The 27,626-nt window shown below is 39.9% G+C and overlaps 25 non-coding genes across 25 annotated transcripts; all 25 read right to left on the reverse strand.

Annotated features, from left to right (window-relative positions):
* Positions 1-288: 288 nt before the first annotated feature.
* TRNAL-AAG (transfer RNA leucine (anticodon AAG)) lies at positions 289-371 on the reverse strand. Its single transcript has one exon. It is a non-coding gene; the product is annotated as a tRNA-Leu (tRNA).
* A 996-nt stretch (positions 372-1,367) lies between these two features.
* TRNAL-AAG (transfer RNA leucine (anticodon AAG)) lies at positions 1,368-1,450 on the reverse strand. The gene has a single exon. It is a non-coding gene; the product is annotated as a tRNA-Leu (tRNA).
* A 1,944-nt stretch (positions 1,451-3,394) lies between these two features.
* Positions 3,395-3,477, reverse strand: TRNAL-AAG (transfer RNA leucine (anticodon AAG)). Its single transcript has one exon. It is a non-coding gene; the product is annotated as a tRNA-Leu (tRNA).
* A 2,780-nt stretch (positions 3,478-6,257) lies between these two features.
* Positions 6,258-6,340, reverse strand: TRNAL-AAG (transfer RNA leucine (anticodon AAG)). The gene has a single exon. It is a non-coding gene; the product is annotated as a tRNA-Leu (tRNA).
* Positions 6,341-9,604: 3,264 nt separating this feature from the next.
* On the reverse strand, positions 9,605-9,687 carry TRNAL-AAG (transfer RNA leucine (anticodon AAG)). The gene has a single exon. It is a non-coding gene; the product is annotated as a tRNA-Leu (tRNA).
* Positions 9,688-10,199: 512 nt separating this feature from the next.
* Positions 10,200-10,282, reverse strand: TRNAL-CAG (transfer RNA leucine (anticodon CAG)). Its single transcript has one exon. It is a non-coding gene; the product is annotated as a tRNA-Leu (tRNA).
* A 512-nt stretch (positions 10,283-10,794) lies between these two features.
* Positions 10,795-10,877, reverse strand: TRNAL-AAG (transfer RNA leucine (anticodon AAG)). The gene has a single exon. It is a non-coding gene; the product is annotated as a tRNA-Leu (tRNA).
* A 753-nt stretch (positions 10,878-11,630) lies between these two features.
* On the reverse strand, positions 11,631-11,713 carry TRNAL-CAG (transfer RNA leucine (anticodon CAG)). The gene has a single exon. It is a non-coding gene; the product is annotated as a tRNA-Leu (tRNA).
* Positions 11,714-12,225: 512 nt separating this feature from the next.
* On the reverse strand, positions 12,226-12,308 carry TRNAL-AAG (transfer RNA leucine (anticodon AAG)). The gene has a single exon. It is a non-coding gene; the product is annotated as a tRNA-Leu (tRNA).
* A 512-nt stretch (positions 12,309-12,820) lies between these two features.
* TRNAL-AAG (transfer RNA leucine (anticodon AAG)) lies at positions 12,821-12,903 on the reverse strand. Its single transcript has one exon. It is a non-coding gene; the product is annotated as a tRNA-Leu (tRNA).
* Positions 12,904-13,656: 753 nt separating this feature from the next.
* TRNAL-CAG (transfer RNA leucine (anticodon CAG)) lies at positions 13,657-13,739 on the reverse strand. The gene has a single exon. It is a non-coding gene; the product is annotated as a tRNA-Leu (tRNA).
* A 512-nt stretch (positions 13,740-14,251) lies between these two features.
* Positions 14,252-14,334, reverse strand: TRNAL-AAG (transfer RNA leucine (anticodon AAG)). Its single transcript has one exon. It is a non-coding gene; the product is annotated as a tRNA-Leu (tRNA).
* A 753-nt stretch (positions 14,335-15,087) lies between these two features.
* On the reverse strand, positions 15,088-15,170 carry TRNAL-CAG (transfer RNA leucine (anticodon CAG)). Its single transcript has one exon. It is a non-coding gene; the product is annotated as a tRNA-Leu (tRNA).
* Positions 15,171-15,682: 512 nt separating this feature from the next.
* TRNAL-AAG (transfer RNA leucine (anticodon AAG)) lies at positions 15,683-15,765 on the reverse strand. The gene has a single exon. It is a non-coding gene; the product is annotated as a tRNA-Leu (tRNA).
* Positions 15,766-16,277: 512 nt separating this feature from the next.
* Positions 16,278-16,360, reverse strand: TRNAL-AAG (transfer RNA leucine (anticodon AAG)). Its single transcript has one exon. It is a non-coding gene; the product is annotated as a tRNA-Leu (tRNA).
* A 1,349-nt stretch (positions 16,361-17,709) lies between these two features.
* TRNAL-CAG (transfer RNA leucine (anticodon CAG)) lies at positions 17,710-17,792 on the reverse strand. The gene has a single exon. It is a non-coding gene; the product is annotated as a tRNA-Leu (tRNA).
* Positions 17,793-18,304: 512 nt separating this feature from the next.
* On the reverse strand, positions 18,305-18,387 carry TRNAL-AAG (transfer RNA leucine (anticodon AAG)). Its single transcript has one exon. It is a non-coding gene; the product is annotated as a tRNA-Leu (tRNA).
* Positions 18,388-19,736: 1,349 nt separating this feature from the next.
* TRNAL-AAG (transfer RNA leucine (anticodon AAG)) lies at positions 19,737-19,819 on the reverse strand. The gene has a single exon. It is a non-coding gene; the product is annotated as a tRNA-Leu (tRNA).
* Positions 19,820-20,572: 753 nt separating this feature from the next.
* On the reverse strand, positions 20,573-20,655 carry TRNAL-CAG (transfer RNA leucine (anticodon CAG)). Its single transcript has one exon. It is a non-coding gene; the product is annotated as a tRNA-Leu (tRNA).
* A 512-nt stretch (positions 20,656-21,167) lies between these two features.
* Positions 21,168-21,250, reverse strand: TRNAL-AAG (transfer RNA leucine (anticodon AAG)). The gene has a single exon. It is a non-coding gene; the product is annotated as a tRNA-Leu (tRNA).
* A 512-nt stretch (positions 21,251-21,762) lies between these two features.
* On the reverse strand, positions 21,763-21,845 carry TRNAL-CAG (transfer RNA leucine (anticodon CAG)). Its single transcript has one exon. It is a non-coding gene; the product is annotated as a tRNA-Leu (tRNA).
* Positions 21,846-23,724: 1,879 nt separating this feature from the next.
* On the reverse strand, positions 23,725-23,807 carry TRNAL-AAG (transfer RNA leucine (anticodon AAG)). The gene has a single exon. It is a non-coding gene; the product is annotated as a tRNA-Leu (tRNA).
* A 753-nt stretch (positions 23,808-24,560) lies between these two features.
* Positions 24,561-24,643, reverse strand: TRNAL-CAG (transfer RNA leucine (anticodon CAG)). Its single transcript has one exon. It is a non-coding gene; the product is annotated as a tRNA-Leu (tRNA).
* A 1,928-nt stretch (positions 24,644-26,571) lies between these two features.
* On the reverse strand, positions 26,572-26,654 carry TRNAL-CAG (transfer RNA leucine (anticodon CAG)). Its single transcript has one exon. It is a non-coding gene; the product is annotated as a tRNA-Leu (tRNA).
* Positions 26,655-27,405: 751 nt separating this feature from the next.
* On the reverse strand, positions 27,406-27,488 carry TRNAL-CAG (transfer RNA leucine (anticodon CAG)). The gene has a single exon. It is a non-coding gene; the product is annotated as a tRNA-Leu (tRNA).
* Positions 27,489-27,626: the final 138 nt, after the last annotated feature.

The following is a 27,626-nucleotide window of genomic DNA, read 5'->3' on the forward strand; positions in this document are numbered from 1 at the left end:
TAGTTTAGTGGAGTTCCATTCTCTATAACATTCACTCAAGTAAGCAGAGGAATCGGTATTGTCTTACATAGTTTACTTAAATATGAGTATTCAAAAGTGGGATTTAAATCCACGCCTTCACGAGAGACTGCTCGGTCATCCTATCCTACACGAATAAGAAAACTTTCAAGATTGGATGCCAAGCCAGTCATCTGAAGAGTCTAACATTTTGGGGCGTGTTTTGGCATAGTGGGTTTTTTCACTAGCGCTGTCGGAATGACATTGCAGTGTGTTTAATAAAAGTTGTATTGTCAGAAGTGGGATTTGAACCCACGCCTCCAGGGGAGACTGCGACCTTAACGCAGCGCCTTAGACCGCTCGGCCATCCTGACTTATAGAAAAGCCAAGCCTTTCAGATATGGAAGAAAAAACCGTCATGTTAAGGGTCCAGTTTTTGGGAATTTAAAATAGAAAGATTAGAACTGTTTCTTGTCCATTTCCATCATGTAGTTATTGGTTTATGATTAACAGTGCTGTAACAAAGAGGTCCTGAAGAACCCTTGTTCTTGCTTTAACCTGAAAATACAGAAAAACTACCCTGGGAGGTACCCAGCAGTAGTTTAGTGGAGTTCCATTCTCTATAACATTCACTCAAGTAAGCAGAGGAATCTGTATTGTCTTACATAGTTACTTAAATATGAAATAGAAAATAGAAAGATTAGTACTGTTTCTTGTCCATTTCCATCATGTAGTTATTGGTTTATGATTAACAGTGCTGTAAAAAAGAGGTCCTGAAGAACCCTTGTTCTTGCTTTAACCTGAAAATACAGAAAAACTACCCTGGGAGGTACCCAGCAGTAGTTTAGTGGAGTTCCATTCTCTATAACAATCACTCAAGTAAGCAGAGGAATCTGTATTGTCTTACATAGTTACTTAAATATGAAATAGAAAATAGAAAGATTAGTACTGTTTCTTGTCCATTTCCATCATGTAGTTATTGGTTTATGATTAACAGTGCTGTAAAAAAGAGGTCCTGAAGAACCCTTGTTCTTGCTTTAACCTGAAAATACAGAAAAACTACCCTGGGAGGTACCCAGCAGTAGTTTAGTGGAGTTCCATTCTCTATAACATTCACTCAAGTAAGCAGAGGAATCGGTATTGTCTTACATAGTTTACTTAAATATGAGTATTCAAAAGTGGGATTTAAATCCACGCCTTCACGAGAGACTGCTCGGTCATCCTATCCTACACAAATAAGAAAACTTTCAAGATTGGATGCCAAGCCAGTCATCTGAAGAGTCTAACATTTTGGGGCGTGTTTTGGCATAGTGGGTTTTTTCACTAGCGCTGTCGGAATGACATTGCAGTGTGTTTAATAAAAGTTGCATTGTCAGAAGTGGGATTTGAACCCACGCCTCCAGGGGAGACTGCGACCTTAACGCAGCGCCTTAGACCGCTCGGCCATCCTGACTTATAGAAAAGCCAAGCCTTTCAGATATGGAAGAAAAAACCGTCATGTTAAGGGTCCAGTTTTTGGGAATTTAATATAGAAAGATTAGAACTGTTTCTTGTCCATTTCCATCATGTAGTTATTGGTTTATGATTAACAGTGCTGTAACAAAGAGGTCCTGAAGAACCCTTGTTCTTGCTTTAACCTGAAAATACAGAAAAACTACCCTGGGAGGTACCCAGCAGTAGTTTAGTGGAGTTCCATTCTCTATAACATTCACTCAAGTAAGCAGAGGAATCGGTATTGTCTTACATAGTTTACTTAAATATGAGTATTCAAAAGTGGGATTTAAATCCACGCCTTCACGAGAGACTGCTCGGTCATCCTATCCTACACAAATAAGAAAACTTTCAAGATTGGATGCCAAGCCAGTCATCTGAAGAGTCTAACATTTTGGGGCATGTTTTGGCATAGTGGGTTTTTTCACTAGCGCTGTCGGAATGACATTGCAGTGTGTTTAATAAAAGTTGTATTGTCAGAAGTGGGATTTGAACCCACGCCTCCAGGGGAGACTGCGACCTGAACGCAGCGCCTTAGACCGCTCGGCCATCCAGACTTATAGAAAAGCCAAGCCTTTCAGAAATGGAAGAAAAAACCGTCATGTTAAGGGTCCAGTTTTTGGGAATTTAAAATAGAAAGATTAGAACTGTTTCTTGTCCATTTCCATCATGTAGTTATTGGTTTATGATTAACAGTGCTGTAACAAAGAGGTCCTGAAGAACCCTTGTTCTTGCTTTAACCTGAAAATACAGAAAAACTACCCTGGGAGGTACCCAGCAGTAGTTTAGTGGAGTTCCATTCTCTATAACAATCACTCAAGTAAGCAGAGGAATCTGTATTGTCTTACATAGTTACTTAAATATGAAATAGAAAATAGAAAGATTAGTACTGTTTCTTGTCCATTTCCATCATGTAGTTATTGGTTTATGATTAACAGTGCTGTAAAAAAGAGGTCCTGAAGAACCCTTGTTCTTGCTTTAACCTGAAAATACAGAAAAACTACCCTGGGAGGTAACAAGCAGTAGTTTAGTGGAGTTCCATTCTCTATAACATTCACTCAAGTAAGCAGAGGAATCGGTATTGTCTTACATAGTTTACTTAAATATGAGTATTCAAAAGTGGGATTTAAATCCACGCCTTCACGAGAGACTGCTCGGTCATCCTATCCTACACGAATAAGAAAACTTTCAAGATTGGATGCCAAGCCAGTCATCTGAAGAGTCTAACATTTTGGGGCGTGTTTTGGCATAGTGGGTTTTTTCACTAGCGCTGTCGGAATGACATTGCAGTGTGTTTAATAAAAGTTGTATAGTCAGAAGTGGGATTTGAACCCACGCCTCCAGGGGAGACTGCGACCTTTACGCAGCGCCTTAGACCGCTCGGCCATCCTGACTTATAGAAAAGCCAAGCCTTTCAGATATGGAAGAAAAAACCGTCATGTTAAGGGTCCAGTTTTTGGGAATTTAATATAGAAAGATTAGAACTGTTTCTTGTCCATTTCCATCATGTAGTTATTGGTTTATGATTAACAGTGCTGTAACAAAGAGGTCCTGAAGAACCCTTGTTCTTGCTTTAACCTGAAAATACAGAAAAACTACCCTGGGAGGTACCCAGCAGTAGTTTAGTGGAGTTCCATTCTCTATAACATTCACTCAAGTAAGCAGAGGAATCGGTATTGTCTTACATAGTTTACTTAAATATGAGTATTCAAAAGTGGGATTTAAATCCACGCCTTCACGAGAGACTGCTCGGTCATCCTATCCTACACAAATAAGAAAACTTTCAAGATTGGATGCCAAGCCAGTCATCTGAAGAGTCTAACATTTTGGGGCGTGTTTTGGCATAGTGGGTTTTTTCACTAGCGCTGTCGGAATGACATTGCAGTGTGTTTAAGAAAAGTTGTATTGTCAGAAGTGGGATTTGAACCCACGCCTCCAGGGGAGACTGCGACCTTAACGCAGCGCCTTAGACCGCTCGGCCATCCTGACTTATAGAAAAGCCAAGCCTTTCAGATATGGAAGAAAAAACCGTCATGTTAAGGGTCCAGTTTTTGGGAATTTAAAATAGAAAGATTAGAACTGTTTCTTGTCCATTTCCATCATGTAGTTATTGGTTTATGATTAACAGTGCTGTAACAAAGAGGTCCTGAAGAACCCTTGTTCTTGCTTAACCTGAAAATACAGAAAAACTACCCTGGGAGGTACCCAGCAGTAGTTTAGTGGAGTTCCATTCTCTATAACATTCACTCAAGTAAGCAGAGGAATCGGTATTGTCTTACATAGTTTACTTAAATATGAGTATTCAAAAGTGGGATTTAAATCCACGCCTTCACGAGAGACTGCTCGGTCATCCTATCCTACACAAATAAGAAAACTTTCAAGATTGGATGCCAAGCCAGTCATCTGAAGAGTCTTACATTTTGGGGCGTGTTTTGGCATAGTGGGTTTTTTCACTAGCGCTGTCGGAATGACATTGCAGTGTGTTTAATAAAAGTTGTATTGTCAGAAGTGGGATTTGAACCCACGCCTCCAGGGGAGACTGCGACCTGAACGCAGCGCCTTAGACCGCTCGGCCATCCAGACTTATAGAAAAGCCAAGCCTTTCAGAAATGGAAGAAAAAACCGTCATGTTAAGGGTCCAGTTTTTGGGAATTTAAAATAGAAAGATTAGAACTGTTTCTTGTCCATTTCCATCATGTAGTTATTGGTTTATGATTAACAGTGCTGTAACAAAGAGGTCCTGAAGAACCCTTGTTCTTGCTTTAACCTGAAAATACAGAAAAACTACCCTGGGAGGTACCCAGCAGTAGTTTAGTGGAGTTCCATTCTCTATAACATTCACTCAAGTAAGCAGAGGAATCGGTATTGTCTTACATAGTTTACTTAAATATGAGTATTCAAAAGTAGGATTTAAATCCACGCCTTCACGAGAGACTGCTCGGTCATCCTATCCTACACAAATAAGAAAACTTTCAAGATTGGATGCCAAGCCAGTCATCTGAAGAGTCTAACATTTTGGGGCATGTTTTGGCATAGTGGGTTTTTTCACTAGCGCTGTCGGAATGACATTGCAGTGTGTTTAAGAAAAGTTATATTGTCAGAAGTGGGATTTGAACCCACGCCTCCAGGGGAGACTGCGACCTTAACGCAGCGCCTTAGACTGCTCGGCCATCCTGCCTTATAGAAAAGCCAAGCCTTTCAGATATGGAAGAAAAAACCGTCATGTTAAGGGTCCAGTTTTTGGGAATTTAAAATAGAAAGATTAGAACTGTTTCTTGTCCATTTCCATCATGTAGTTATTGGTTTATGATTAACAGTGCTGTAACAAAGAGGTCCTGAAGAACCCTTGTTCTTGCTTTAACCTGAAAATACAGAAAAACTACCCTGGGAGGTACCCAGCAGTAGTTTAGTGGAGTTCCATTCTCTATAACATTCACTCAAGTAAGCAGAGGAATCGGTATTGTCTTACATAGTTTACTTAAATATGAGTATTCAAAAGTGGGATTTAAATCCACGCCTTCACGAGAGACTGCTTGGTCATCCTATCCTACACAAATAAGAAAACTTTCAAGATTGGATGCCAAGCCAGTCATCTGAAGAGTCTAACATTTTGGGGCGTGTTTTGGCATAGTGGGTTTTTTCACTAGCGCTGTCGGAATGACATTGCAGTGTGTTTAATAAAAGTTGTATTGTCAGAAGTGGGATTTGAACCCACGCCTCCAGGGGAGACTGCGACCTGAACGCAGCGCATTAGACCGCTCGGCCATCCAGACTTATAGAAAAGCCAAGCCTTTCAGAAATGGAAGAAAAAACCGTCATGTTAAGGGTCCAGTTTTTGGGAATTTAAAATAGAAAGATTAGAACTGTTTCTTGTCCATTTCCATCATGTAGTTATTGGTTTATGATTAACAGTGCTGTAACAAAGAGGTCCTGAAGAACCCTTGTTCTTGCTTTAACCTGAAAATACAGAAAAACTACCCTGGGAGGTACCCAGCAGTAGTTTAGTGGAGTTCCATTCTCTATAACATTCACTCAAGTAAGCAGAGGAATCGGTATTGTCTTACATAGTTACTTAAATATGAAATAGAAAATAGAAAGATTAGTACTGTTTCTTGTCCATTTCCATCATGTAGTTATTGGTTTATGATTAACAGTGCTGTAAAAAAGAGGTCCTGAAGAACCCTTGTTCTTGCTTTAACCTGAAAATACAGAAAAACTACCCTGGGAGGTACCCAGCAGTAGTTTAGTGGAGTTCCATTCTCTATAACATTCACTCAAGTAAGCAGAGGAATCTGTATTGTCTTACATAGTTACTTAAATATGAAATAGAAAATAGAAAGATTAGTACTGTTTCTTGTCCATTTCCATCATGTAGTTATTGGTTTATGATTAACAGTGCTGTAAAAAAGAGGTCCTGAAGAACCCTTGTTCTTGCTTTAACCTGAAAATACAGAAAAACTACCCTGGGAGGTACCCAGCAGTAGTTTAGTGGAGTTCCATTCTCTATAACATTCACTCAAGTAAGCAGAGGAATCGGTATTGTCTTACATAGTTTACTTAAATATGAGTATTCAAAAGTGGGATTTAAATCCATGCCTTCACGAGAGACTGCTCGGTCATCCTATCCTACACAAATAAGAAAACTTTCAAGATTGGATGCCAAGCCAGTCATCTGAAGAGTCTAACATTTTGGGGCGTGTTTTGGCATAGTGGGTTTTTTCACTAGCGCTGTCGGAATGACATTGCAGTGTGTTTAATAAAAGTTGTATTGTCAGAAGTGGGATTTGAACCCACGCCTCCAGGGGAGACTGCGACCTTAACGCAGCGCCTTAGACTGCTCGGCCATCCTGACTTATAGAAAAGCCAAGCCTTTCAGATATGGAAGAAAAAACCGTCATGTTAAGGGTCCAGTTTTTGGGAATTTAAAATAGAAAGATTAGAACTGTTTCTTGTCCATTTCCATCATGTAGTTATTGGTTTATGATTAACAGTGCTGTAACAAAGAGGTCCTGAAGAACCCTTGTTCTTGCTTAACCTGAAAATACAGAAAAACTACCCTGGGAGGTACCCAGCAGTAGTTTAGTGGAGTTCCATTCTCTATAACATTCACTCAAGTAAGCAGAGGAATCGGTATTGTCTTACATAGTTTACTTAAATATGAGTATTCAAAAGTGGGATTTAAATCCACGCCTTCACGAGAGACTGCTCGGTCATCCTATCCTACACAAATAAGAAAACTTTCAAGATTGGATGCCAAGCCAGTCATCTGAAGAGTCTTACATTTTGGGGCGTGTTTTGGCATAGTGGGTTTTTTCACTAGCGCTGTCGGAATGACATTGCAGTGTGTTTAATAAAAGTTGTATTGTCAGAAGTGGGATTTGAACCCACGCCTCCAGGGGAGACTGCGACCTGAACGCAGCGCCTTAGACCGCTCGGCCATCCAGACTTATAGAAAAGCCAAGCCTTTCAGAAATGGAAGAAAAAACCGTCATGTTAAGGGTCCAGTTTTTGGGAATTTAAAATAGAAAGATTAGAACTGTTTCTTGTCCATTTCCATCATGTAGTTATTGGTTTATGATTAACAGTGCTGTAACAAAGAGGTCCTGAAGAACCCTTGTTCTTGCTTTAACCTGAAAATACAGAAAAACTACCCTGGGAGGTACCCAGCAGTAGTTTAGTGGAGTTCCATTCTCTATAACATTCACTCAAGTAAGCAGAGGAATCGGTATTGTCTTACATAGTTACTTAAATATGAAATAGAAAATAGAAAGATTAGTACTGTTTCTTGTCCATTTCCATCATGTAGTTATTGGTTTATGATTAACAGTGCTGTAAAAAAGAGGTCCTGAAGAACCCTTGTTCTTGCTTTAACCTGAAAATACAGAAAAACTACCCTGGGAGGTACCCAGCAGTAGTTTAGTGGAGTTCCATTCTCTATAACATTCACTCAAGTAAGCAGAGGAATCTGTATTGTCTTACATAGTTACTTAAATATGAAATAGAAAATAGAAAGATTAGTACTGTTTCTTGTCCATTTCCATCATGTAGTTATTGGTTTATGATTAACAGTGCTGTAAAAAAGAGGTCCTGAAGAACCCTTGTTCTTGCTTTAACCTGAAAATACAGAAAAACTACCCTGGGAGGTACCCAGCAGTAGTTTAGTGGAGTTCCATTCTCTATAACATTCACTCAAGTAAGCAGAGGAATCGGTATTGTCTTACATAGTTTACTTAAATATGAGTATTCAAAAGTGGGATTTAAATCCATGCCTTCACGAGAGACTGCTCGGTCATCCTATCCTACACAAATAAGAAAACTTTCAAGATTGGATGCCAAGCCAGTCATCTGAAGAGTCTAACATTTTGGGGCGTGTTTTGGCATAGTGGGTTTTTTCACTAGCGCTGTCGGAATGACATTGCAGTGTGTTTAATAAAAGTTGTATTGTCAGAAGTGGGATTTGAACCCACGCCTCCAGGGGAGACTGCGACCTTAACGCAGCGCCTTAGACTGCTCGGCCATCCTGCCTTATAGAAAAGCCAAGCCTTTCAGATATGGAAGAAAAAACCGTCATGTTAAGGGTCCAGTTTTTGGGAATTTAAAATAGAAAGATTAGAACTGTTTCTTGTCCATTTCCATCATGTAGTTATTGGTTTATGATTAACAGTGCTGTAACAAAGAGGTCCTGAAGAACCCTTGTTCTTGCTTTAACCTGAAAATACAGAAAAACTACCCTGGGAGGTACCCAGCAGTAGTTTAGTGGAGTTCCATTCTCTATAACATTCACTCAAGTAAGCAGAGGAATCTGTATTGTCTTACATAGTTACTTAAATATGAAATAGAAAATAGAAAGATTAGTACTGTTTCTTGTCCATTTCCATCATGTAGTTATTGGTTTATGATTAACAGTGCTGTAAAAAAGAGGTCCTGAAGAACCCTTGTTCTTGCTTTAACCTGAAAATACAGAAAAACTACCCTGGGAGGTACCCAGCAGTAGTTTAGTGGAGTTCCATTCTCTATAACATTCACTCAAGTAAGCAGAGGAATCGGTATTGTCTTACATAGTTTACTTAAATATGAGTATTCAAAAGTGGGATTTAAATCCACGCCTTCACGAGAGACTGCTCGGTCATCCTATCCTACACAAATAAGAAAACTTTCAAGATTGGATGCCAAGCCAGTCATCTGAAGAGTCTAACATTTTGGGGCGTGTTTTGGCATAGTGGGTTTTTTCACTAGCGCTGTCGGAATGACATTGTAGTGTGTTTAATAAAAGTTGTATTGTCAGAAGTGGGATTTGAACCCACGCCTCCAGGGGAGACTGCGACCTGAACGCAGCGCCTTAGACCGCTCGGCCATCCAGACTTATAGAAAAGCCAAGCCTTTCAGAAATGGAAGAAAAAACCGTCATGTTAAGGGTCCAGTTTTTGGGAATTTAAAATAGAAAGATTAGAACTGTTTCTTGTCCATTTCCATCATGTAGTTATTGGTTTATGATTAACAGTGCTGTAACAAAGAGGTCCTGAAGAACCCTTGTTCTTGCTTTAACCTGAAAATACAGAAAAACTACCCTGGGAGGTACCCAGCAGTAGTTTAGTGGAGTTCCATTCTCTATAACAATCACTCAAGTAAGCAGAGGAATCTGTATTGTCTTACATAGTTACTTAAATATGAAATAGAAAATAGAAAGATTAGTACTGTTTCTTGTCCATTTCCATCATGTAGTTATTGGTTTATGATTAACAGTGCTGTAAAAAAGAGGTCCTGAAGAACCCTTGTTCTTGCTTTAACCTGAAAATACAGAAAAACTACCCTGGGAGGTACCCAGCAGTAGTTTAGTGGAGTTCCATTCTCTATAACATTCACTCAAGTAAGCAGAGAAATCGGTATTGTCTTACATAGTTTACTTAAATATGAGTATTCAAAAGTGGGATTTAAATCCACGCCTTCACGAGAGACTGCTCGGTCATCCTATCCTACACAAATAAGAAAACTTTCAAGATTGGATGCCAAGCCAGTCATCTGAAGAGTCTAACATTTTGGGGCGTGTTTTGGCATAGTGGGTTTTTTCACTAGCGCTGTCGGAATGACATTGCAGTGTGTTTAATAAAAGTTGTATTGTCAGAAGTGGGATTTGAACCCACGCCTCCAGGGGAGACTGCGACCTTAACGCAGCGCCTTAGACCGCTCAGCCATCCTGACTTATAGAAAAGCCAAGCCTTTCAGATATGGAAGAAAAAACCGTCATGTTAAGGGTCCAGTTATTGGGAATTTAATATAGAAAGATTAGAACTGTTTCTTGTCCATTTCCATCATGTAGTTATTGGTTTATGATTAACAGTGCTGTAACAAAGAGGTCCTGAAGAACCCTTGTTCTTGCTTTAACCTGAAAATACAGAAAAACTACCCTGGGAGGTACCCAGCAGTAGTTTAGTGGAGTTCCATTCTCTATAACATTCACTCAAGTAAGCAGAGGAATCGGTATTGTCTTACATAGTTTACTTAAATATGAGTATTCAAAAGTGGGATTTAAATCCACGCCTTCACGAGAGACTGCTCGGTCATCCTATCCTACACAAATAAGAAAACTTTCAAGATTGGATGCCAAGCCAGTCATCTGAAGAGTCTAACATTTTGGGGCGTGTTTTGGCATAGTGGGTTTTTTCACTAGCGCTGTCGGAATGACATTGCAGTGTGTTTAATAAAAGTTGTATTGTCAGAAGTGGGATTTGAACCCACGCCTCCAGGGGAGACTGCGACCTGAACGCAGCGCCTTAGACCGCTCGGCCATCCTGACTTATAGAAAAGCCAAGCCTTTCAGAAATGGAAGAAAAAACCGTCATGTTAAGGGTCCAGTTATTGGGAATTTAATATAGAAAGATTAGAACTGTTTCTTGTCCATTTCCATCATGTAGTTATTGGTTTATGATTAACAGTGCTGTAACAAAGAGGTCCTGAAGAACCCTTGTTCTTGCTTTAACCTGAAAATACAGAAAAACTACCCTGGGAGGTACCCAGCAGTAGTTTAGTGGAGTTCCATTCTCTATAACATTCACTCAAGTAAGCAGAGGAATCGGTATTGTCTTACATAGTTTACTTAAATATGAGTATTCAAAAGTGGGATTTAAATCCACGCCTTCACGAGAGACTGCTCGGTCATCCTATCCTACACAAATAAGAAAACTTTCAAGATTGGATGCCAAGCCAGTCATCTGAAGAGTCTAACATTTTGGGGCGTGTTTTGGCATAGTGGGTTTTTTCACTAGCGCTGTCGGAATGACATTGCAGTGTGTTTAATAAAAGTTGTATTGTCAGAAGTGGGATTTGAACCCACGCCTCCAGGGGAGACTGCGACCTTAACGCAGCGCCTTAGACCGCTCGGCCATCCTGACTTATAGAAAAGCCAAGCCTTTCAGATATGGAAGAAAAAACCGTCATGTTAAGGGTCCAGTTTTTGGGAATTTAATATAGAAAGATTAGAACTGTTTCTTGTCCATTTCCATCATGTAGTTATTGGTTTATGATTAACAGTGCTGTAACAAAGAGGTCCTGAAGAACCCTTGTTCTTGCTTAACCTGAAAATACAGAAAAACTACCCTGGGAGGTACCCAGCAGTAGTTTAGTGGAGTTCCATTCTCTATAACATTCACTCAAGTAAGCAGAGGAATCTGTATTGTCTTACATAGTTACTTAAATATGAAATAGAAAATAGAAAGATTAGTACTGTTTCTTGTCCATTTCCATCATGTAGTTATTGGTTTATGATTAAAAGTGCTGTAAAAAAGAGGTCCTGAAGAACCCTTGTTCTTGCTTTAACCTGAAAATACAGAAAAACTACCCTGGGAGGTACCCAGCAGTAGTTTAGTGGAGTTCCATTCTCTATAACATTCACTCAAGTAAGCAGAGGAATCGGTATTGTCTTACATAGTTTACTTAAATATGAGTATTCAAAAGTGGGATTTAAATCCACGCCTTCACAAGAGACTGCTCGGTCATCCTATCCTACACAAATAAGAAAACTTTCAAGATTGGATGCCAAGCCAGTCATCTGAAGAGTCTAACATTTTGGGGCGTGTTTTGGCATAGTGGGTTTTTTCACTAGCGCTGTCGGAATGACATTGCAGTGTGTTTAATAAAAGTTGTATTGTCAGAAGTGGGATTTGAACCCACGCCTCCAGGGGAGACTGCGACCTGAACGCAGCGCCTTAGACCGCTCGGCCATCCTGACTTATAGAAAAGCCAAGCCTTTCAGAAATGGAAGAAAAAACCGTCATGTTAAGGGTCCAGTTTTTGGGAATTTAAAATAGAAAGATTAGAACTGTTTCTTGTCCATTTCCATCATGTAGTTATTGGTTTATGATTAACAGTGCTGTAACAAAGAGGTCCTGAAGAACCCTTGTTCTTGCTTTAACCTGAAAATACAGAAAAACTACCCTGGGAGGTACCCAGCAGTAGTTTAGTGGAGTTCCATTCTCTATAACATTCACTCAAGTAAGCAGAGGAATCGGTATTGTCTTACATAGTTTACTTAAATATGAGTATTCAAAAGTGGGATTTAAATCCACGCCTTCACGAGAGACTGCTCGGTCATCCTATCCTACACAAATAAGAAAACTTTCAAGATTGGATGCCAAGCCAGTCATCTGAAGAGTCTAACATTTTGGGGCGTGTTTTGGCATAGTGGGTTTTTTCACTAGCGCTGTCGGAATGACATTGCAGTGTGTTTAATAAAAGTTGTATTGTCAGAAGTGGGATTTGAACCCACGCCTCCAGGGGAGACTGCGACCTTAACGCAGCGCCTTAGACCGCTCGGCCATCCTGACTTATAGAAAAGCCAAGCCTTTCAGATATGGAAGAAAAAACCGTCATGTTAAGGGTCCAGTTTTTGGGAATTTAAAATAGAAAGATTAGAACTGTTTCTTGTCCATTTCCATCATGTAGTTATTGGTTTATGATTAACAGTGCTGTAACAAAGAGGTCCTGAAGAACCCTTGTTCTTGCTTTAACCTGAAAATACAGAAAAACTACCCTGGGAGGTACCCAGCAGTAGTTTAGTGGAGTTCCATTCTCTATAACATTCACTCAAGTAAGCAGAGGAATCGGTATTGTCTTACATAGTTTACTTAAATATGAGTATTCAAAAGTGGGATTTAAATCCACGCCTTCACGAGAGACTGCTCGGTCATCCTATCCTACACAAATAAGAAAACTTTCAAGATTGGATGCCAAGCCAGTCATCTGAAGAGTCTAACATTTTGGGGCGTGTTTTGGCATAGTGGGTTTTTTCACTAGCGCTGTCGGAATGACATTGCAGTGTGTTTAATAAAAGTTGTATTGTCAGAAGTGGGATTTGAACCCACGCCTCCAGGGGAGACTGCGACCTTAACGCAGCGCCTTAGACCGCTCGGCCATCCTGACTTATAGAAAAGCCAAGCCTTTCAGATATGGAAGAAAAAACCGTCATGTTAAGGGTCCAGTTTTTGGGAATTTAAAATAGAAAGATTAGAACTGTTTCTTGTCCATTTCCATCATGTAGTTATTGGTTTATGATTAACAGTGCTGTAACAAAGAGGTCCTGAAGAACCCTTGTTCTTGCTTAACCTGAAAATACAGAAAAACTACCCTGGGAGGTACCCAGCAGTAGTTTAGTGGAGTTCCATTCTCTATAACATTCACTCAAGTAAGCAGAGGAATCTGTATTGTCTTACATAGTTACTTAAATATGAAATAGAAAATAGAAAGATTAGTACTGTTTCTTGTCCATTTCCATCATGTAGTTATTGGTTTATGATTAAAAGTGCTGTAAAAAAGAGGTCCTGAAGAACCCTTGTTCTTGCTTTAACCTGAAAATACAGAAAAACTACCCTGGGAGGTACCCAGCAGTAGTTTAGTGGAGTTCCATTCTCTATAACATTCACTCAAGTAAGCAGAGGAATCGGTATTGTCTTACATAGTTTACTTAAATATGAGTATTCAAAAGTGGGATTTAAATCCACGCCTTCACGAGAGACTGCTCGGTCATCCTATCCTACACAAATAAGAAAACTTTCAAGATTGGATGCCAAGCCAGTCATCTGAAGAGTCTAACATTTTGGGGCGTGTTTTGGCATAGTGGGTTTTTTCACTAGCGCTGTCGGAATGACATTGCAGTGTGTTTAATAAAAGTTGTATTGTCAGAAGTGGGATTTGAACCCACGCCTCCAGGGGAGACTGCGACCTGAACGCAGCGCCTTAGACCGCTCGGCCATCCTGACTTATAGAAAAGCCAAGCCTTTCAGAAATGGAAGAAAAAACCGTCATGTTAAGGGTCCAGTTATTGGGAATTTAATATAGAAAGATTTGAACTGTTTCTTGTCCATTTCCATCATGTAGTTATTGGTTTATGATTAACAGTGCTGTAACAAAGAGGTCCTGAAGAACCCTTGTTCTTGCTTTAACCTGAAAATACAGAAAAACTACCCTGGGAGGTACCCAGCAGTAGTTTAGTGGAGTTCCATTCTCTATAACATTCACTCAAGTAAGCAGAGGAATCGGTATTGTCTTACATAGTTTACTTAAATATGAGTATTCAAAAGTGGGATTTAAATCCACGCCTTCACGAGAGACTGCTCGGTCATCCTATCCTACACAAATAAGAAAACTTTCAAGATTGGATGCCAAGCCAGTCATCTGAAGAGTCTAACATTTTGGGGCGTGTTTTGGCATAGTGGGTTTTTTCACTAGCGCTGTCGGAATGACATTGCAGTGTGTTTAATAAAAGTTGTATTGTCAGAAGTGGGATTTGAACCCACGCCTCCAGGGGAGACTGCGACCTTAACGCAGCGCCTTAGACCGCTCGGCCATCCTGACTTATAGAAAAGCCAAGCCTTTCAGATATGGAAGAAAAAACCGTCATGTTAAGGGTCCAGTTTTTGGGAATTTAATATAGAAAGATTAGAACTGTTTCTTGTCCATTTCCATCATGTAGTTATTGGTTTATGATTAACAGTGCTGTAACAAAGAGGTCCTGAAGAACCCTTGTTCTTGCTTAACCTGAAAATACAGAAAAACTACCCTGGGAGGTACCCAGCAGTAGTTTAGTGGAGTTCCATTCTCTATAACATTCACTCAAGTAAGCAGAGGAATCTGTATTGTCTTACATAGTTACTTAAATATGAAATAGAAAATAGAAAGATTAGTACTGTTTCTTGTCCATTTCCATCATGTAGTTATTGGTTTATGATTAAAAGTGCTGTAAAAAAGAGGTCCTGAAGAACCCTTGTTCTTGCTTTAACCTGAAAATACAGAAAAACTACCCTGGGAGGTACCCAGCAGTAGTTTAGTGGAGTTCCATTCTCTATAACATTCACTCAAGTAAGCAGAGGAATCGGTATTGTCTTACATAGTTTACTTAAATATGAGTATTCAAAAGTGGGATTTAAATCCACGCCTTCACGAGAGACTGCTCGGTCATCCTATCCTACACAAATAAGAAAACTTTCAAGATTGGATGCCAAGCCAGTCATCTGAAGAGTCTAACATTTTGGGGCGTGTTTTGGCATAGTGGGTTTTTTCACTAGCGCTGTCGGAATGACATTGCAGTGTGTTTAATAAAAGTTGTATTGTCAGAAGTGGGATTTGAACCCACGCCTCCAGGGGAGACTGCGACCTGAACGCAGCGCCTTAGACCGCTCGGCCATCCTGACTTATAGAAAAGCCAAGCCTTTCAGAAATGGAAGAAAAAACCGTCATGTTAAGGGTCCAGTTTTTGGGAATTTAAAATAGAAAGATTAGAACTGTTTCTTGTCCATTTCCATCATGTAGTTATTGGTTTATGATTAACAGTGCTGTAACAAAGAGGTCCTGAAGAACCCTTGTTCTTGCTTTAACCTGAAAATACAGAAAAACTACCCTGGGAGGTACCCAGCAGTAGTTTAGTGGAGTTCCATTCTCTATAACATTCACTCAAGTAAGCAGAGGAATCGGTATTGTCTTACATAGTTTACTTAAATATGAGTATTCAAAAGTGGGATTTAAATCCACGCCTTCACGAGAGACTGCTCGGTCATCCTATCCTACACAAATAAGAAAACTTTCAAGATTGGATGCCAAGCCAGTCATCTGAAGAGTCTAACATTTTGGGGCGTGTTTTGGCATAGTGGGTTTTTTCACTAGCGCTGTCGGAATGACATTGCAGTGTGTTTAATAAAAGTTGTATTGTCAGAAGTGGGATTTGAACCCACGCCTCCAGGGGAGACTGCGACCTTAACGCAGCGCCTTAGACCGCTCGGCCATCCTGACTTATAGAAAAGCCAAGCCTTTCAGATATGGAAGAAAAAACCGTCATGTTAAGGGTCCAGTTTTTGGGAATTTAAAATAGAAAGATTAGAACTGTTTCTTGTCCATTTCCATCATGTAGTTATTGGTTTATGATTAACAGTGCTGTAACAAAGAGGTCCTGAAGAACCCTTGTTCTTGCTTTAACCTGAAAATACAGAAAAACTACCCTGGGAGGTACCCAGCAGTAGTTTAGTGGAGTTCCATTCTCTATAACATTCACTCAAGTAAGCAGAGGAATCGGTATTGTCTTACATAGTTTACTTAAATATGAGTATTCAAAAGTGGGATTTAAATCCACGCCTTCACGAGAGACTGCTCGGTCATCCTATCCTACACAAATAAGAAAACTTTCAAGATTGGATGCCAAGCCAGTCATCTGAAGAGTCTAACATTTTGGGGCGTGTTTTGGCATAGTGGGTTTTTTCACTAGCGCTGTCGGAATGACATTGCAGTGTGTTTAATAAAAGTTGTATTGTCAGAAGTGGGATTTGAACCCACGCCTCCAGGGGAGACTGCGACCTTAACGCAGCGCCTTAGACCGCTCGGCCATCCTGACTTATAGAAAAGCCAAGCCTTTCAGATATGGAAGAAAAAACCGTCATGTTAAGGGTCCAGTTTTTGGGAATTTAAAATAGAAAGATTAGAACTGTTTCTTGTCCATTTCCATCATGTAGTTATTGGTTTATGATTAACAGTGCTGTAACAAAGAGGTCCTGAAGAACCCTTGTTCTTGCTTTAACCTGAAAATACAGAAAAACTACCCTGGGAGGTACCCAGCAGTAGTTTAGTGGAGTTCCATTCTCTATAACATTCACTCAAGTAAGCAGAGGAATCGGTATTGTCTTACATAGTTTACTTAAATATGAGTATTCAAAAGTGGGATTTAAATCCACGCCTTCACGAGAGACTGCTCGGTCATCCTATCCTACACAAATAAGAAAACTTTCAAGATTGGATGCCAAGCCAGTCATCTGAAGAGTCTAACATTTTGGGGCGTGTTTTGGCATAGTGGGTTTTTTCACTAGCGCTGTCGGAATGACATTGCAGTGTGTTTAATAAAAGTTGTATTGTCAGAAGTGGGATTTGAACCCACGCCTCCAGGGGAGACTGCGACCTGAACGCAGCGCCTTAGACCGCTCGGCCATCCAGACTTATAGAAAAGCCAAGCCTTTCAGAAATGGAAGAAAAAACCGTCATGTTAAGGGTCCAGTTTTTGGGAATTTAAAATAGAAAGATTAGAACTGTTTCTTGTCCATTTCCATCATGTAGTTATTGGTTTATGATTAACAGTGCTGTAACAAAGAGGTCCTGAAGAACCCTTGTTCTTGCTTTAACCTGAAAATACAGAAAAACTACCCTGGGAGGTACCCAGCAGTAGTTTAGTGGAGTTCCATTCTCTATAACATTCACTCAAGTAAGCAGAGGAATCTGTATTGTCTTACATAGTTACTTAAATATGAAATAGAAAATAGAAAGATTAGTACTGTTTCTTGTCCATTTCCATCATGTAGTTATTGGTTTATGATTAAAAGTGCTGTAAAAAAGAGGTCCTGAAGAACCCTTGTTCTTGCTTTAACCTGAAAATACAGAAAAACTACCCTGGGAGGTACCCAGCAGTAGTTTAGTGGAGTTCCATTCTCTATAACATTCACTCAAGTAAGCAGAGGAATCGGTATTGTCTTACATAGTTTACTTAAATATGAGTATTCAAAAGTGGGATTTAAATCCACGCCTTCACGAGAGACTGCTCGGTCATCCTATCCTACACAAATAAGAAAACTTTCAAGATTGGATGCCAAGCCAGTCATCTGAAGAGTCTAACATTTTGGGGCGTGTTTTGGCATAGTGGGTTTTTTCACTAGCGCTGTCGGAATGACATTGCAGTGTGTTTAATAAAAGTTGTATTGTCAGAAGTGGGATTTGAACCCACGCCTCCAGGGGAGACTGCGACCTGAACGCAGCGCCTTAGACCGCTCGGCCATCCTGACTTATAGAAAAGCCAAGCCTTTCAGAAATGGAAGAAAAAACCGTCATGTTAAGGGTCCAGTTTTTGGGAATTTAAAATAGAAAGATTAGAACTGTTTCTTGTCCATTTCCATCATGTAGTTATTGGTTTATGATTAACAGTGCTGTAACAAAGAGGTCCTGAAGAACCCTTGTTCTTGCTTTAACCTGAAAATACAGAAAAACTACCCTGGGAGGTACCCAGCAGTAGTTTAGTGGAGTTCCATTCTCTATAACATTCACTCAAGTAAGCAGAGGAATCGGTATTGTCTTACATAGTTTACTTAAATATGAGTATTCAAAAGTGGGATTTAAATCCACGCCTTCACGAGAGACTGCTCGGTCATCCTATCCTACACAAATAAGAAAACTTTCAAGATTGGATGCCAAGCCAGTCATCTGAAGAGTCTAACATTTTGGGGCGTGTTTTGGCATAGTGGGTTTTTTCACTAGCGCTGTCGGAATGACATTGCAGTGTGTTTAATAAAAGTTGTATTGTCAGAAGTGGGATTTGAACCCACGCCTCCAGGGGAGACTGCGACCTTAACGCAGCGCCTTAGACCGCTCGGCCATCCTGACTTATAGAAAAGCCAAGCCTTTCAGATATGGAAGAAAAAACCGTCATGTTAAGGGTCCAGTTTTTGGGAATTTAAAATAGAAAGATTAGAACTGTTTCTTGTCCATTTCCATCATGTAGTTATTGGTTTATGATTAACAGTGCTGTAACAAAGAGGTCCTGAAGAACCCTTGTTCTTGCTTTAACCTGAAAATACAGAAAAACTACCCTGGGAGGTACCCAGCAGTAGTTTAGTGGAGTTCCATTCTCTATAACATTCACTCAAGTAAGCAGAGGAATCGGTATTGTCTTACATAGTTTACTTAAATATGAGTATTCAAAAGTGGGATTTAAATCCACGCCTTCACGAGAGACTGCTCGGTCATCCTATCCTACACAAATAAGAAAACTTTCAAGATTGGATGCCAAGCCAGTCATCTGAAGAGTCTAACATTTTGGGGCGTGTTTTGGCATAGTGGGTTTTTTCACTAGCGCTGTCGGAATGACATTGCAGTGTGTTTAATAAAAGTTGTATTGTCAGAAGTGGGATTTGAACCCACGCCTCCAGGGGAGACTGCGACCTGAACGCAGCGCCTTAGACCGCTCGGCCATCCAGACTTATAGAAAAGCCAAGCCTTTCAGAAATGGAAGAAAAAACCGTCATGTTAAGGGTCCAGTTTTTGGGAATTTAAAATAGAAAGATTAGAACTGTTTCTTGTCCATTTCCATCATGTAGTTATTGGTTTATGATTAACAGTGCTGTAACAAAGAGGTCCTGAAGAACCCTTGTTCTTGCTTTAACCTGAAAATACAGAAAAACTACCCTGGGAGGTACCCAGCAGTAGTTTAGTGGAGTTCCATTCTCTATAACATTCACTCAAGTAAGCAGAGGAATCTGTATTGTCTTACATAGTTACTTAAATATGAAATAGAAAATAGAAAGATTAGTACTGTTTCTTGTCCATTTCCATCATGTAGTTATTGGTTTATGATTAACAGTGCTGTTAAAAAGAGGTCCTGAAGAACCCTTGTTCTTGCTTTAACCTGAAAATACAGAAAAACTACCCTGGGAGGTACCCAGCAGTAGTTTAGTGGAGTTCCATTCTCTATAACATTCACTCAAGTAAGCAGAGGAATCGGTATTGTCTTACATAGTTTACTTAAATATGAGTATTCAAAAGTGGGATTTAAATCCACGCCTTCACGAGAGACTGCTCGGTCATCCTATCCTACACAAATAAGAAAACTTTCAAGATTGGATGCCAAGCCAGTCATCTGAAGAGTCTAACATTTTGGGGCGTGTTTTGGCATAGTGGGTTTTTTCACTAGCGCTGTCGGAATGACATTGCAGTGTGTTTAAGAAAAGTTGTATTGTCTGAAGTGGGATTTGAACCCACGCCTCCAGGGGAGACTGCGACCTTAACGCAGCGCCTTAGACCGCTCGGCCATCCTGACTTATAGAAAAGCCAAGCCTTTCAGATATGGAAGAAAAAACCGTCATGTTAAGGGTCCAGTTTTTGGGAATTTAAAATAGAAAGATTAGAACTGTTTCTTGTCCATTTCCATCATGTAGTTATTGGTTTATGATTAACAGTGCTGTAACAAAGAGGTCCTGAAGAACCCTTGTTCTTGCTTAACCTGAAAATACAGAAAAACTACCCTGGGAGGTACCCAGCAGTAGTTTAGTGGAGTTCCATTCTCTATAACATTCACTCAAGTAAGCAGAGGAATCTGTATTGTCTTACATAGTTACTTAAATATGAAATAGAAAATAGAAAGATTAGTACTGTTTCTTGTCCATTTCCATCATGTAGTTATTGGTTTATGATTAAAAGTGCTGTAAAAAAGAGGTCCTGAAGAACCCTTGTTCTTGCTTTAACCTGAAAATACAGAAAAACTACCCTGGGAGGTACCCAGCAGTAGTTTAGTGGAGTTCCATTCTCTATAACATTCACTCAAGTAAGCAGAGGAATCGGTATTGTCTTACATAGTTTACTTAAATATGAGTATTCAAAAGTGGGATTTAAATCCACGCCTTCACGAGAGACTGCTCGGTCATCCTATCCTACACAAATAAGAAAACTTTCAAGATTGGATGCCAAGCCAGTCATCTGAAGAGTCTAACATTTTGGGGCGTGTTTTGGCATAGTGGGTTTTTTCACTAGCGCTGTCGGAATGACATTGCAGTGTGTTTAATAAAAGTTGTATTGTCAGAAGTGGGATTTGAACCCACGCCTCCAGGGGAGACTGCGACCTGAACGCAGCGCCTTAGACCGCTCGGCCATCCTGACTTATAGAAAAGCCAAGCCTTTCAGAAATGGAAGAAAAAACCGTCATGTTAAGGGTCCAGTTTTTGGGAATTTAAAATAGAAAGATTAGAACTGTTTCTTGTCCATTTCCATCATGTAGTTATTGGTTTATGATTAACAGTGCTGTAACAAAGAGGTCCTGAAGAACCCTTGTTCTTGCTTTAACCTGAAAATACAGAAAAACTACCCTGGGAGGTACCCAGCAGTAGTTTAGTGGAGTTCCATTCTCTATAACATTCACTCAAGTAAGCAGAGGAATCGGTATTGTCTTACATAGTTTACTTAAATATGAGTATTCAAAAGTGGGATTTAAATCCACGCCTTCACGAGAGACTGCTCGGTCATCCTATCCTACACAAATAAGAAAACTTTCAAGATTGGATGCCAAGCCAGTCATCTGAAGAGTCTAACATTTTGGGGCGTGTTTTGGCGTAGTGGGTTTTTTCACTAGCGCTGTCGGAATGACATTGCAGTGTGTTTAATAAAAGTTGTATTGTCAGAAGTGGGATTTGAACCCACGCCTCCAGGGGAGACTGCGACCTTAACGCAGCGCCTTAGACCGCTCGGCCATCCTGACTTATAGAAAAGCCAAGCCTTTCAGATATGGAAGAAAAAACCGTCATGTTAAGGGTCCAGTTTTTGGGAATTTAAAATAGAAAGATTAGAACTGTTTCTTGTCCATTTCCATCATGTAGTTATTGGTTTATGATTAACAGTGCTGTAACAAAGAGGTCCTGAAGAACCCTTGTTCTTGCTTTAACCTGAAAATACAGAAAAACTACCCTGGGAGGTACCCAGCAGTAGTTTAGTGGAGTTCCATTCTCTATAACATTCACTCAAGTAAGCAGAGGAATCTGTATTGTCTTACATAGTTTACTTAAATATGAGTATTCAAAAGTGGGATTTAAATCCACGCCTTCACGAGAGACTGCTCGGTCATCCTATCCTACACAAATAAGAAAACTTTCAAGATTGGATGCCAAGCCAGTCATCTGAAGAGTCTAACATTTTGGGGCGTGTTTTGGCATAGTGGATTTTTTCATTAGCGCTGTCGGAATGACATTGCAGTGTGTTTAATAAAAGTTGTATTGTCAGAAGTGGGATTTGAACCCACGCCTCCAGGGGAGACTGCGACCTGAACGCAGCGCCTTAGACCGCTCGGCCATCCTGACTTATAGAAAAGCCAAGCCTTTCAGATATGGAAGAAAAAACCGTCATGTTAAGGGTCCAGTTTTTGGGAATTTAAAATAGAAAGATTAGAACTGTTTCTTGTCCATTTCCATCATGTAGTTATTGGTTTATGATTAACAGTGCTGTAACAAAGAGTTCCTGAAGAACCCTTGTTCTTGCTTTAACCTGAAAATACAGAAAAACTACCCTGGGAGGTACCCAGCAGTAGTTTAGTGGAGTTCCATTCTCTATAACATTCACTCAAGTAAGCAGAGGAATCTGTATTGTCTTACATAGTTACTTAAATATGAAATAGAAAATAGAAAGATTAGTACTGTTTCTTGTCCATTTCATCATGTAGTTATTGGTTTATGATTAACAGTGCTGTAAAAAAGAGGTCCTGAAGAACCCTTGTTCTTGCTTTAACCTGAAAATACAGAAAAACTACCCTGGGAGGTACCCAGCAGTAGTTTAGTGGAGTTCCATTCTCTATAACATTCACTCAAGTAAGCAGAGGAATCGGTATTGTCTTACATAGTTTACTTAAATATGAGTATTCAAAAGTGGGATTTAAATCCACGCCTTCACGAGAGACTGCTCGGTCATCCTATCCTACACAAATAAGAAAACTTTCAAGATTGGATGCCAAGCCAGTCATCTGAAGAGTCTAACATTTTGGGGCGTGTTTTGGCATAGTGGGTTTGTTCTTGCTTTAACCTGAAAATACAGAAAAACTACCCTGGGAGGTACCCAGCAGTAGTTTAGTGGAGTTCCATTCTCTATAACATTCACTCAAGTAAGCAGAGGAATCTGTATTGTCTTACATAGTTTACTTAAATATGAGTATTCAAAAGTGGGATTTAAATCCACGCCTTCACGAGAGACTGCTCGGTCATCCTATCCTACACAAATAAGAAAACTTTCAAGATTGGATGCCAAGCCAGTCAGCTGAAGAGTCTAACATTTTGGGGCGTGTTTTGGCATAGTGGGTTTTTTCATTAGCGCTGTCGGAATGACATTGCAGTGTGTTTAATAAAAGTTGTATTGTCAGAAGTGGGATTTGAACACACGCCTCCAGGGGAGACTGCGACCTGAACGCAGCGCCTTAGACCGCTCGGCCATCCTGACTTATAGAAAAGCCAAGCCTTTCAGATATGGAAGAAAAAACCGTCATGTTAAGGGTCCAGTTTTTGGGAATTTAAAATAGAAAGATTAGAACTGTTTCTTGTCCATTTCCATCATGTAGTTATTGGTTTATGATTAACAGTGCTGTAACAAAGAGTTCCTGAAGAACCCTTGTTCTTGCTTTAACCTGAAAATACAGAAAAACTACCCTGGGAGGTGCCCAGCAGTAGTTTAGTGGAGTTCCATTCTCTATAACATTCACTCAAGTAAGCAGAGGAATCTGTATTGTCTTACATAGTTACTTAAATATGAAATAGAAAATAGAAAGATTAGTACTGTTTCTTGTCCATTTCATCATGTAGTTATTGGTTTATGATTAACAGTGCTGTAAAAAAGAGGTCCTGAAGAACCCTTGTTCTTGCTTTAACCTGAAAATACAGAAAAACTACCCTGGGAGGTACCCAGCAGTAGTTTAGTGGAGTTCCATTCTCTATAACATTCACTCAAGTAAGCAGAGGAATCGGTATTGTCTTACATAGTTTACTTAAATATGAGTATTCAAAAGTGGGATTTAAATCCACGCCTTCACGAGAGACTGCTCGGTCATCCTATCCTACACAAATAAGAAAACTTTCAAGATTGGATGCCAAGCCAATCATCTGAAGAGTCTAACATTTTGGGGCATGTTTTGGCATAGCGGGTTTTTTCACTAGCGCTGTCGGAATGACATTGCAGTGTGTTTAAGAAAAGTTGTATTGTCAGAAGTGGGATTTGAACCCACGCCTCCAGGGGAGACTGCGACCTTAACGCAGCGCCTTAGACCGCTCGGCCATCCTGACTTATAGAAAAGCCAAGCCTTTCAGATATGGAAGAAAAAACCGTCATGTTAAGGGTCCAGTTTTTGGGAATTTAAAATAGAAAGATTAGAACTGTTTCTTGTCCATTTCCATCATGTAGTTATTGGTTTATGATTAACAGTGCTGTAACAAAGAGGTCCTGAAGAACCCTTGTTCTTGCTTAACCTGAAAATACAGAAAAACTACCCTGGGAGGTACCCAGCAGTAGTTTAGTGGAGTTCCATTCTCTATAACATTCACTCAAGTAAGCAGAGGAATCTGTATTGTCTTACATAGTTACTTAAATATGAAATAGAAAATAGAAAGATTAGTACTGTTTCTTGTCCATTTCCATCATGTAGTTATTGGTTTATGATTAACAGTGCTGTAAAAAAGAGGTCCTGAAGAACCCTTGTTCTTGCTTTAACCTGAAAATACAGAAAAACTACCCTGGGAGGTACCCAGCAGTAGTTTAGTGGAGTTCCATTCTCTATAACATTCACTCAAGTAAGCAGAGGAATCGGTATTGTCTTACATAGTTTACTTAAATATGAGTATTCAAAAGTGGGATTTAAATCCACGCCTTCACGAGAGACTGCTCGGTCATCCTATCCTACACAAATAAGAAAACTTTCAAGATTGGATGCCAAGCCAGTCATCTGAAGAGTCTAACATTTTGGGGCGTGTTTTGGCATAGTGGGTTTTTTCACTAGCGCTGTCGGAATGACATTGCAGTGTGTTTAATAAAAGTTGTATTGTCAGAAGTGGGATTTGAACCCACGCCTCCAGGGGAGACTGCGACCTGAACGCAGCGCCTTAGACCGCTCGGCCATCCTGACTTATAGAAAAGCCAAGCCTTTCAGAAATGGAAGAAAAAACCGTCATGTTAAGGGTCCAGTTTTTGGGAATTTAAAATAGAAAGATTAGAACTGTTTCTTGTCCATTTCCATCATGTAGTTATTGGTTTATGATTAACAGTGCTGTAACAAAGAGGTCCTGAAGAACCCTTGTTCTTGCTTAACCTGAAAATACAGAAAAACTACCCTGGGAGGTACCCAGCAGTAGTTTAGTGGAGTTCCATTCTCTATAACATTCACTCAAGTAAGCAGAGGAATCTGTATTGTCTTACATAGTTACTTAAATATGAAATAGAAAATAGAAAGATTAGTACTGTTTCTTGTCCATTTCCATCATGTAGTTATTGGTTTATGATTAACAGTGCTGTAAAAAAGAGGTCCTGAAGAACCCTTGTTCTTGCTTTAACCTGAAAATACAGAAAAACTACCCTGGGAGGTACCCAGCAGTAGTTTAGTGGAGTTCCATTCTCTATAACATTCACTCAAGTAAGCAGAGGAATCGGTATTGTCTTACATAGTTTACTTAAATATGAGTATTCAAAAGTGGGATTTAAATCCACGCCTTCACGAGAGACTGCTCGGTCATCCTATCCTACACAAATAAGAAAACTTTCAAGATTGGATGCCAAGCCAGTCATCTGAAGAGTCTAACATTTTGGGGCGTGTTTTGGCATAGTGGGTTTTTTCACTAGCGCTGTCGGAATGACATTGCAGTGTGTTTAATAAAAGGTGTATTGTCAGAAGTGGGATTTGAACACACGCCTCCAGGGGAGACTGCGACCTGAACGCAGCGCCTTAGACCGCTCGGCCATCCTGACTTATAGAAAAGCCAAGCCTTTCAGAAATGGAAGAAAAAACCGTCATGTTAAGGGTCCAGTTTTTGGGAATTTAAAATAGAAAGATTAGAACTGTTTCTTGTCCATTTCCATCATGTAGTTATTGGTTTATGATTAACAGTGCTGTAACAAAGAGGTCCTGAAGAACCCTTGTTCTTGCTTTAACCTGAAAATACAGAAAAACTACCCTGGGAGGTACCCAGCAGTAGTTTAGTGGAGTTCCATTCTCTATAACATTCACTCAAGTAAGCAGAGGAATCGGTATTGTCTTACATAGTTTACTTAAATATGAGTATTCAAAAGTGGGATTTAAATCCACGCCTTCACGAGAGACTGCTCGGTCATCCTATCCTACACAAATAAGAAAACTTTCAAGATTGGATGCCAAGCCAGTCATCTGAAGAGTCTAACATTTTGGGGCGTGTTTTGGCATAGTGGGTTTGTTCTTGCTTTAACCTGAAAATACAGAAAAACTACCCTGGGAGGTACCCAGCAGTAGTTTAGTGGAGTTCCATTCTCTATAACATTCACTCAAGTAAGCAGAGGAATCGGTATTGTCTTACATAGTTTACTTAAATATGAGTATTCAAAAGTGGGATTTAAATCCACGCCTTCACGAGAGACTGCTCGGTCATCCTATCCTACACAAATAAGAAAACTTTCAAGATTGGATGCCAAGCCAGTCATCTGAAGAGTCTAACATTTTGGGGCGTGTTTTGGCATAGTGGGTTTGTTCTTGCTTTAACCTGAAAATACAGAAAAACTACCCTGGGAGGTACCCAGCAGTAGTTTAGTGGAGTTCCATTCTCTATAACATTCACTCAAGTAAGCAGAGGAATCGGTATTGTCTTACATAGTTTACTTAAATATGAGTATTCAAAAGTAGGATTTAAATCCACGCCTTCACGAGAGACTGCTCGGTCATCCTATCCTACACAAATAAGAAAACTTTCAAGATTGGATGCCAAGCCAATCATCTGAAGAGTCTAACATTTTGGGGCATGTTTTGGCATAGCGGGTTTTTTCACTAGCGCTGTCGGAATGACATTGCAGTGTGTTTAAGAAAAGTTGTATTGTCAGAAGTGGGATTTGAACCCACGCCTCCAGGGGAGACTGCGACCTGAACGCAGCGCCTTAGACCGCTCGGCCATCCTGACTTATAGAAAAGCCAAGCCTTTCAGAAATGGAAGAAAAAACCGTCATTTTAAGGGTCCAGTTTTTGGGAATTTAAAATAGAAAGATTAGAACTGTTTCTTGTCCATTTCCATCATGTAGTTATTGGTTTATGATTAACAGTGCTGTAACAAAGAGGTCCTGAAGAACCCTTGTTCTTGCTTTAACCTGAAAATACAGAAAAACTACCCTGGGAGGTACCCAGCAGTAGTTTAGTGGAGTTCCATTCTCTATAACATTCACTCAAGTAAGCAGAGGAATCTGTATTGTCTTACATAGTTACTTAAATATGAAATAGAAAATAGAAAGATTAGTACTGTTTCTTGTCCATTTCCATCATGTAGTTATTGGTTTATGATTAATGCTGTAAAAAAGAGGTCCTGAAGAACCCTTGTTCTTGCTTTAACCTGAAAATACAGAAAAACTACCCTGGGAGGTACCCAGCAGTAGTTTAGTGGAGTCCCATTCTCTATAACATTCACTCAAGTAAGCAGAGGAATCGGTATTGTCTTACATAGTTTACTTAAATATGAGTATTCAAAAGTGGGATTTAAATCCACGCCTTCACGAGAGACTGCTCGGTCATCCTATCCTACACAAATAAGAAAACTTTCAAGATTGGATGCCAAGCCAGTCATCTGAAGAGTCTAACATTTTGGGGCGTGTTTTGGCATAGTGGGTTTTTTCACTAGCGCTGTCGGAATGACATTGCAGTGTGTTTAATAAAAATTGTATTGTCAGAAGTGGGATTTGAACCCACGCCTCCAGGGGAGACTGCGACCTGAACGCAGCGCCTTAGACCGCTCGGCCATCCTGACTTATAGAAAAGCCAAGCCTTTCAGAAATGGAAGAAAAAACCGTAATGTTAAGGGTCCAGTTTTTAGGAATTTAAAATAGAAAGATTAGTACTGTTTCTTGTCCATTTCCATCATGTAGTTATTGGTTTATGATTAACA

This window comes from Rhinoderma darwinii, chromosome 3 (genome assembly GCF_050947455.1).
Source record: "Rhinoderma darwinii isolate aRhiDar2 chromosome 3, aRhiDar2.hap1, whole genome shotgun sequence".
Lineage (NCBI taxonomy): Eukaryota > Metazoa > Chordata > Amphibia > Anura > Rhinodermatidae > Rhinoderma > Rhinoderma darwinii.